Raw genomic sequence first — 9,584 nt, forward strand, 5'->3', positions numbered from 1 at the left:
GGGGAACTGGTGAGGGTCTTTAATCCTAGCTTTTAATAAATAGAAGACATTCTAGTCATAATAAAATGTGTTTTACACTCAAAGGGGGAGCAGGGGGTGGCAATTGGCTGGGTACTGCTGGCTTCTGAGCCCAAACAATGAGGTTAAGAAACATAACTGTAATGCATTAGTAAATTGACAATGAAATTGCAGTTACTTCACTGGCTCTTTATTAAATAAACACAGCCTGAAATGGACCTGTCTGCCCTGGAGGTATTTGTATAGGGTTCATATTACTAACTCAACACTGCTGCTAACACACACTCTTCAGCACCGCATACCCTGGCATGCAAACGCATTCCAGAACAGCCCCTGCAAGGTGGAGTAGACCTTGCTTTTCCCCTTGTCATTTTTTCCTTTTCATTTTAACCTCAAATTTTACAGCCTCTGGCTGCTACCTCAGCATCTTATCCTGCCTCCACCATTTTAGGTCCTTTGGAAACTAACAAAGAAAAGGCTATGCCAGATTGCACATGCCAACAGCACCTTCCAAGACCACACCACTAGTGAAACAACACACATGTCCATCCTGTCTTATCCACAAGCAAAGGAAAATGCCTCCATCCACCACAAACTCTTTACATGGCCTTTGAACAACTGCAGCCAATTCATGCCATTGCCAGTCTTGCCTCCTTACACAAGAATCATTTGCACATGTAAGCGCTTTTTTAAAAATAAAAAAAAAATGTGTCACAGAAAACCAACAGAATCCACAAATATTCCAAGGGAGGAGTGGGCAAACTTTAGGTTTGCAAAAGATCTACTTAAAAAAATACAACCAACCCACCCCCCAAATAAAAATCAAGAACCCCAAAATGGATACATATTTAGAATTGAAGAATTCTGAATAACACTGTTAGGAGTTTGTTTGTTTTTAAAGATTCAGACGGATCTAAGATCTCAGTTCTCCTGCACAAAAATCAGTTTGTAATTACACCAGACCGCCTTCATTTTAGCAATATGATTGGGGGTTGAGGGGGTTTTGCTGCTGTTAAACTGTTGGGAATATTGGGATATTGTAGCACCTTTGAGATTGAGAGAAAGAAGTTTGCCACATACGCTTTCATGGATGCAGTGTACTTTATCAGATGGATGATACAGACTAACATGGCTGTCTCTGAATACGGCTATTGGGAACCATGGCATAGTAGTCAATTTTAAAATATAGGGATTCGTAATGACAGTCTGTTCACCCATGCCCCCAAGGAAAGTACAAAAATGAAAGCATCTGTGTCAATATTTTGTGTGTGCATATGCACATTTGCATATGTGTCTGTAACATGTTGGCCAGTTTACACTATTTTTCTAAGCTTTGGGTCAGGGGACAAAGGGATGAACCAGAGCACAAACAGGAAAGCTGGGATAACAGCCAGTTTGCATGGCCCAAAAATCTCTTCCTGCCTTCAGTGCTCATGTGTTCTTCAGGACATCTGAAGAGAACTTATGAGAGTGTGCTAAACTGAAACAGTCATCCACCCCCAGATATGTACATGCATCCACAACCAATGACCATCTGTTCCTGTAATGGGGAACTCCCATAAATTTTAATGTAACATATTTATTTGATTTTATGTTACCTTTTTTTGCATAATCACAATTTTTTAAATCTGTATTTTAGTATTGTAAATTGCCCTGAGCACCATTGGGGGAGGAATCTAGAGTTTAAGTAAAATAAAGAAATGCCTATGTAAGAACCAAGCTGGCTCTCAAGCTCATCTTACCAAAGCAAGGCACCACTACCATTAGACGTCACACACACACCCCATTCCCATGTTGAAACCAATCAACAGATGGAAGCCTAGACCTTGGGTGCTTTTCTCACTTGAAAGACTGCAACAATGAGAGTGCTCTTCTTAGACAGGGATGTAAAGAGGTACCTGTTCATTTTCTCATCCTCACCAAGCAAAGGTGTTTCCATCAATCAAGGCACCCCATGAAGAAAATTGTTCACTGCCACAAGATGTAACGCATTTCAGGACTTTTCGGGGGGGGGGGGATGCACAAAGGAAAAATGTTCAGCCAGAAGTAGCTTTTCACCAAATGACAACAGTATTTTCTCCCAAAAAAAAAAATGGCTTAGATCCTGCATTGCACTGCAATTTTCTGCCAGACATAGTTACATATAGTCCCTATTCTCCTCATGTTTGTAAATTAGCTGTTGCTGCTCAAGGCCATTCAGTGGCCAGAGGAGAAGAAGATGAGGGTAAGACAGATATGAAGTCGAAGGCTTTCATGGCTGGCATCCATAGTTTTTTGTGGGTTTTTCAGGCTATGTGGCCATGTTCTAGAAGAGTTTCTAGAAACTCTTCTAGAACATGGCCACATAGCCCGAAAAACCCACAAAAAACTATGTAAGACAGATAGGCAGCTCAGTTCCTGCAGCTGATGCTGGAAAATGATATTATTCCCCTGGACCTCCAGAGGACTCCTGGGCCATCCAGAACAATGGCCTTTATCTTCCTGTGTGTGGCGAAGGGATGCAAGTGTTTGGCCCTCCAGCTGACCCCCATCCTCCCCCAGCTAATGAATGGCCATGGGGAGTAAACCCACCCTACAGACAGATAAGTGGAGGGGGTGTAGCACATAGAGATACTGAATGCCTCCATCTTCCAGGACAAAAAAAAGTTACACATATAGATATAAATGAAAGTGTATGTCACTAAGAGGATAGCAGCAAATATTTTGGTGCAAAATATGTTTTTCTATTTTTTAAAAATTCACAAAAGGTCACCAAAAATAATAATCAAATTATTATGTCAAATGTTTCTTGTTTGTTGCAAATCTCAGGATCCCATAGGATATTGCCACGGCAGTTAAAGTGGTGTCATGGGGCTATAATTGTGTAGCGTGGAAAGGTCCTTAGTCTCACCTATCAGGCAGAAAGCTTTTGAAAGTCTTACATGCAAGAAGGAAGTAAGCAAAGATTTACATCCTTACTTCTTTTTGGGCCATTTTTTTCTCTGCTGCTGATTTGTTAGTGGTAACCTATTTCTTAGGTTAGAAAAATATGCTTCTTGGACTGCCATGCCTTCCATAATGATCTCTATTCTCATGATAAGATGGAAGAAAAGATCTGTGTCCCTCACATATACAATACATATAATGAAAAAAAAAGAAGAGGCTTAGGATTCAGGCCCTAAGCAGACTGCACTATGCATTGCAGTCATGCTAAAATCAATCAAACAGGAGCAACAAATTACACAATAACATTTCAGCACCTACATGTATGTATATTCATCTGAAAACACAAATCACCTCTGTAAGAGGACAATATAGTGATTTCTATTAATACTGTTACCAATTGCAATGTTATCAGATGCAGTGAAGGACTAACTGAGGGCTGACAGATGGACATAAAACAGAAAGATGCTGTTGCTCAGGGGTTTTCTCTAGCGGAACCTTAATATCTTCTTTAGAAGCCCCACACTGAGTGCCCAATCACGGGTTCCCAAGTCTCTCAAGGTAAAAGCACTGTCTTGAAAAGTGTGTGCTTGTATTTACCTCACTTATTAGACATGTTGATTTTAATTTGAATGGCATATTCTATTAAAGTATCATAGTTAATGACATCACAAGGGGTCATCACTAGATCTAGATCTCAATTTTTGGATCTGAAATCTCATGGCCTGGGATAGGACCTAGCACCTGTACACTTGATCTTAGCCAACGGGGGTAAATCAAGTAACCACCAGACAGAGAGATTTTTCAAAAATTGCACCCCAGTTATAGAGCACTGTATTCAAAGAAGCTTGTCTAATACCATCCATTTTGGTCACACAGATCGTTTAAATACCTTGGGCAGTCTTAGCCTCTCAGTTTTAAAATTTGTTTTTTAATTCTCAAACTGCTGTGAATTTTGTTCATTATTGTTCAGTTTATCCTACCTTCCATTTCCATTTAAATTGCTTTAATTTATGCAAGGGATCAGCATACCAATGTCACAAGTACATTTTGAAAGAAATAAACTGTACAATGTCCCATTACATCTACTTTAATAGACTTGTTCTGATCCAGTCGAATGCTATGTTTTGAGTTCATTGTAATCTTGGTAAATATCCGGGGAGTTGAAACTATCCAGTACTGTAAGTCACAATTGGGGCCATATGATTAGTGTTCCCATTCCTTTTGAAGAACATCTGTGAACAAATTATAGAGGCTTCAATTCCTAAAAATATATATTTTTATTGATTCATCTCACTCTGACATACATTCCAATATTATGTTATCTTAAAAATAGGCAGGGTTGTGTTGGTGATCAAGAGTAGTGTTCTGTAGTACTAGTAGAACGCCTTCTATGGAGCAGCAGGATGAGAATCTGGATGGATATGTACCTTCATCTACTCTGCCATGTGGTCATATTGAAAGAAATCAACTGTACAATGTCCCATTACACCTGCTTTAGTAGACCTGATCCAGTAGATATGTGGATATGGCTCAGGTCCACGCTATTTGGCAGACCGTTTCTCCTGGTATGAACTTGCCCGGATTCTGAGATCTTCTGGAGAAGCCCTTCTCTCAGTCCCAACAACATCACAAACACAGTTGGTGGGGACGCAAGGGAGGGCCTTCTCGGTGGCTGCCCCTAGACTCTGGAACTCCCTGAAGACCTACCTGTTCACACAGGTGTTTAAGGAATTTAAGGAAGGCGTTTAAGGAATTGCTATAAAGACAGGCTGGGATGTTGGACCATTTAAAAAATTTGATACACTTTTTTCTCCAGGTATAGTTTTATCTTTTTATGTTTAATTCTTTTAATAACTAACTGTTTTAATACCATAATAATTTAATTCATTTTTAATGTACATGTTTTTTTTTAAATGTTTTTAATTGTACTGTTTTTAGTGCTGTGAAGCCACTCTGAGTCCCAGTCCTGGGAAAAGAGCAGGATAAAAATAAATTTAATAATAATAATAATAATAATAATAATAATATGTGGTCTTATCCCCTACTACAGATTTTTATGGATTAGGAAAGGGAATCTAATAGATATTTCTGAACATGTCACTGTAAAGGTAAAGCAATAAATCACAGGTTATATAGCCTTTTGTATAGTAAATGATGTGGTAAAAGGATGAAGGAACTAGCAAAACCAATCGTGAGTTCTTTCTTGCCTATAAAAACCCTATTAAATGGAAAGGGTTGCCACAAGTCAACAGAAGACTTGAAGGCACATACACACACACACACACACACACACACATACACATGTCTCTCCTGCTTCCTAAATCTTACTTTGCAGTCCTCCATGCACCTCTACTATCATCTTAGACCTTTTACATGCAAAATAAACTTCACATATTCCTTAAGGTTCATGCTTAACAAGGGATGAAGCAGTCAGGGCACAGCAGTCACTTGCATTTCAAGCAATAAAAACATGTCTTGCCTGTAACCACCAACAGAATTCCACCTCTGCCCTGCAAGGAAAGGCACGTACTGCAATGAAGTGCTGCCTTTGCTTTAATTCATCCATGTTGGCATAGTTGTGTGGCACACAGATTGTGGCTTTAGAAACAATAGCAGACTAATGAGAAGAAAATAATAATAGCAGCTGTCCTGACAAAGTCTTGGAGAAAGGTTTCAGATACACACACAGCCTATAAGTACACTAGTGCATGGGTTTTGTGGGAAGATCATAGAAACATAGAATCACTAAAACACATACCCCAAATAAAACCACCTATTCTATTTATATGTTAAAATGCTTGCTTAAATAAAAATGTTTTTGCTTGTTGGTGAAATACCAGGATGGAAGGGGCCAGCCTAGCCTCCCATGGAAGGGAGTTCCAAAGGGTGGGAGCAGCCACCAAAAAGGCTCTCTCTTGTGTCCTCACCAAGTGAACCTGCGATGGTGGTGGGACTGAGAGAAAGTCTTCCCCAGAAGATCTTAGTGCTCTAACAGGTTTGTATGGGGAGATATGGTTTCTCAAATAGTCTGACCTAAGCCATTTAGGGCTTTATAGGTCATGACCAGCACTTTGAATTATGCTTGGAAATGAACTGGTAGCCAGTGGAGCTGTTTTAACAAGGGACTTATGTGCTCCCTGTAACTGGCCCCAATCAGCATTCTAACTGCTGCATTTTGAACCTTCTGAAGTTTCTGAACAGTTTCCAAAAGCAGCCCCACATAGAGTGTGTTACAGTAGTCCAAACGAGATGTAATCAAGGCATGTGTCACTGTAGCCAGATCTGATGTCTCAAGGAATGGGCAGAGCTGGCACACTAGTTTTAACTGTGCTAATGCACTACAGGTTACTGCTGAAACCTGGGCATCCAGGCTCAGAGTAGAGTCAAAGAGAAGAACCAACCTGCGAGCCTGAGATTTCAGGGGGAGTGTAACCCCATCCAGCACAGGCAGAGTCCCTATTCCCTGATCTGCCTTACGACTGACCAGGAGCACCTCTGTCTTATCTGGATTAAGTTTCAATTTGTTTGCCCTCATCCAGTCCATTACTGACAGCAGACACTGGTTCAGTACAAAGACAGTTTCCTTGGAATCAGATGGAAAGGAGAATACCGAGGACGTGGACAAGCTCCTTGGCTGTGTAAAAAGGACAACCTGCCCTCTCGACCCTTGCCCATCTTGGTTGACCGTTCAGAGAGGGGATGTAATAACAACTGCATTACTCCTCATAATTAATACATCCCTTCGGGAAGGTATATTTCCATCTGCCTTAAAACAGGCCATAGTGAAACCAGTTTTGAAGAAACCCTCCCTTGACCCCCTGCAGATGAGTAAGTATAGACCGGTCTCTTTACTACCTTTTTTGGGCAAGGTGATTGAGAGGGCAGTCGCCTTTCAACTCCAAGCAGTCTTGGATGAAACCGATTATCTGGACCCATTTCAAACTGGCTTCAGGGTGGGATACGGAGACTGCCATGGTCGCCTTAGTCGATGATCTCCGTCTGAGCATCGACGGGGGAAGTGTGACCCTGTTGGTGCTCTTGGACATCTTAGCGGCTTTCGATACCATAGACCATGGTATCCTTCTGGAACGCCTGAGAGAGTTGGGTATCAGGTGCACTGCGCTCCAGTGGCTCTGTTCCTACCTCTTGGGAAGATTCCAGATGGTGGAGTTGGAGAACAGTTGCTCTCGGAAAAGAGAGCTGATATCTGGTATCCCCCAGGGTGCCATTCTGTCCCCCATGCTGTTTAATATTTACATGAAGCCGCTGGGAGAGATCATCCAGAGACATGGAGCACGGTGTTATCAGTACCCAGATCTATCTCTCCATGTCTCCAACTGATACAGTGACTAAGGATGGCATCTCTCCTCTGGATGCCTGTCTGGAGTCAGTAATGGGCTGGATGAGGGAAAACAAACTCAAGCTGAATCCAGAGAAAACAGAGGTACTCGTGATAGGTACCCCAGGTCCAGACAGGGAAATTTGCCATGCAGTCCTGGATGGAGTCACACTTCCCCTAAAGGACAAAGTTCGTAGTTTGGGAGTACTCCTGGACTCATCCCTACAGTTATCATCCCAAGTGGATGCGATGGCCAAGAGTGCTTGGTACCAGCTTCGGCTGATACGCCAACTGCGTCTCTGTCTGGACCGAAAGGACCTTGAAACAGTAGTACATGCACTGGTAACCTCTCGCTTGGATTTCTGCAATGCGCTCTACATGGGGCTACCTCTGTATCAGGTCCAGAAGCTTCAACTAGTTCAAAACCCTGCAGCCAGATTGGTCACTGGAATTCCAAGGGCAGACCATATAACACCTGTATTAAGATCTCTTCACTGGCTGCCAATTAGCTTCCGGGCTCAATACAAAGTGTTGGTTATCACCTATAAAGCCCTATATGGCTTGGGCCCGAGTTACTTGAGGGAACGCCTCTCCTTACATAATCCACCCCGCACTCTCGGAACAACAGGTAAGTACTTACTTGAGTACTCCAGGGTGAGATTGGCTGTAAATCACCAACGAGCATTCACAGCAATAGCTCCTGTGTGCTGGAATAAACTCCCTGAAGAGATCAGACTCAGTTCTTCTCTGTATGCTTTTAAGAAGGTGTTGAAAACCTATCTTTTCCGCCTAGCATACCCTCCTGACTCTTCATAGGAAAAGTTATCCCCTAATTGAAGGGTACCTCAAGATGTTTAACCTGCGATTGTGAGATTTTAAACTGTTTTTATATGATGTTTTATGGAAGTGTATTTGTGATTGTAGTTTGTATTGTAATATGATGAGATGTATACCCTTTCCTCCAATTTGTAAACCGCTTTGATCTCTTTGGAAAAGCGATATAGAAATAAAGATATTATTATTATTATTATTATTATTATTTATTAACATCCACTTGTGCTGATTACAGACTAGACAGCACACACATGGTGTGTGTGTACTCATGTGCAAACACTCAAACACACACAGGTAAAGAGTTTTCTGAAGGAGGATCTATATGTAATACTATGTTCAGAGGTAAACTCCACTGAGTTCAATATAGCTTGCTATCTGGAAAGTATATGCAAAAATAAAGAGAAGAAATATTAATTGCCAGAGAGCAGTTGGATTTGGACTTTATTAAATTTTGTTGAAAGAGATGCTGTTTCCTGACATCTCTTGCACTGCACCTTATAACAGGATGTACTTCTCGTAGGATAGCTTTGGAATTGGGTTGGATTCAGCAGTGTGCAACATATTGCACTAGAAATGTAATGGAATAAATTCCTGTTGTGGAGTGTGTGTGTGTGTGTGTTTGCTTCATCCTTGTACAGGAGTTAAGAATTAATTATCAAACACACTGTAACCTGTTGTAAATGCATTTGCATAAATTCATACATAAATTTAACTGGCGGAGCTATCAATCTGCCCATAGATTCCATAGGTGCTTGCACGTCCAACCCTATGTTTCTTGAGTTATGTTAGAACATTAGAATTCCAGTTCAAACATATTCTGTTCTGATTTCTTCAGCATCCCTAGGTAAGGATTGGTTAGATCTACCCATTAAGAAAAAATCAGCAGGTTGGCAGTTCAAGGCCTGGATGCCGCATGATGAGGTGAGCTCCCATCACTAGGTACCTATTTATCTACTTGCATTTCCATGCTTTCAAACTGCTAGGTTGACAGAAGATTGGCCTAGTGATGGGAGATCACCCCATCATGAGGCATCCAGGCCTCGAACTGCCAACCTGCCAAACTTGAAATCAACAGAATCAGTGTCTTAACCACTTGAGGATCAGATATTTATGTCTTGGAGGAATTTAAGGCAGCCCTCTAGATGTTGAACAACTCCCAGGATTTCTCACCACTAGCTATGTTGGTTGAGGGTTGCAATTCACCAACATCTGGAGGACCACCCAATTCCCACCCTTTTGTAAAGATTTTTTCTTATTGGGTAGATCTAACCAATCCTTACCTAGGGATGCTGAAATACCACAGCAGCCTGTGTGGTGTAACAGCAAAAACAATATAATTATAGCAGTGACAGAATAAAACCAATTCAGAAGATATTGGCTGAAAAGGAACCACTAGTCTGGCATATGATAGTGGTTCTGATGTCCTTGATGCAATAATCTGGTCCAGGCCTTAGTCCAAGCATTAAAG

The sequence above is a fragment of the Sceloporus undulatus genome, chromosome 4 (assembly GCF_019175285.1).
Source record: "Sceloporus undulatus isolate JIND9_A2432 ecotype Alabama chromosome 4, SceUnd_v1.1, whole genome shotgun sequence".
Classification (NCBI taxonomy): Eukaryota; Metazoa; Chordata; class Lepidosauria; order Squamata; family Phrynosomatidae; genus Sceloporus; species Sceloporus undulatus.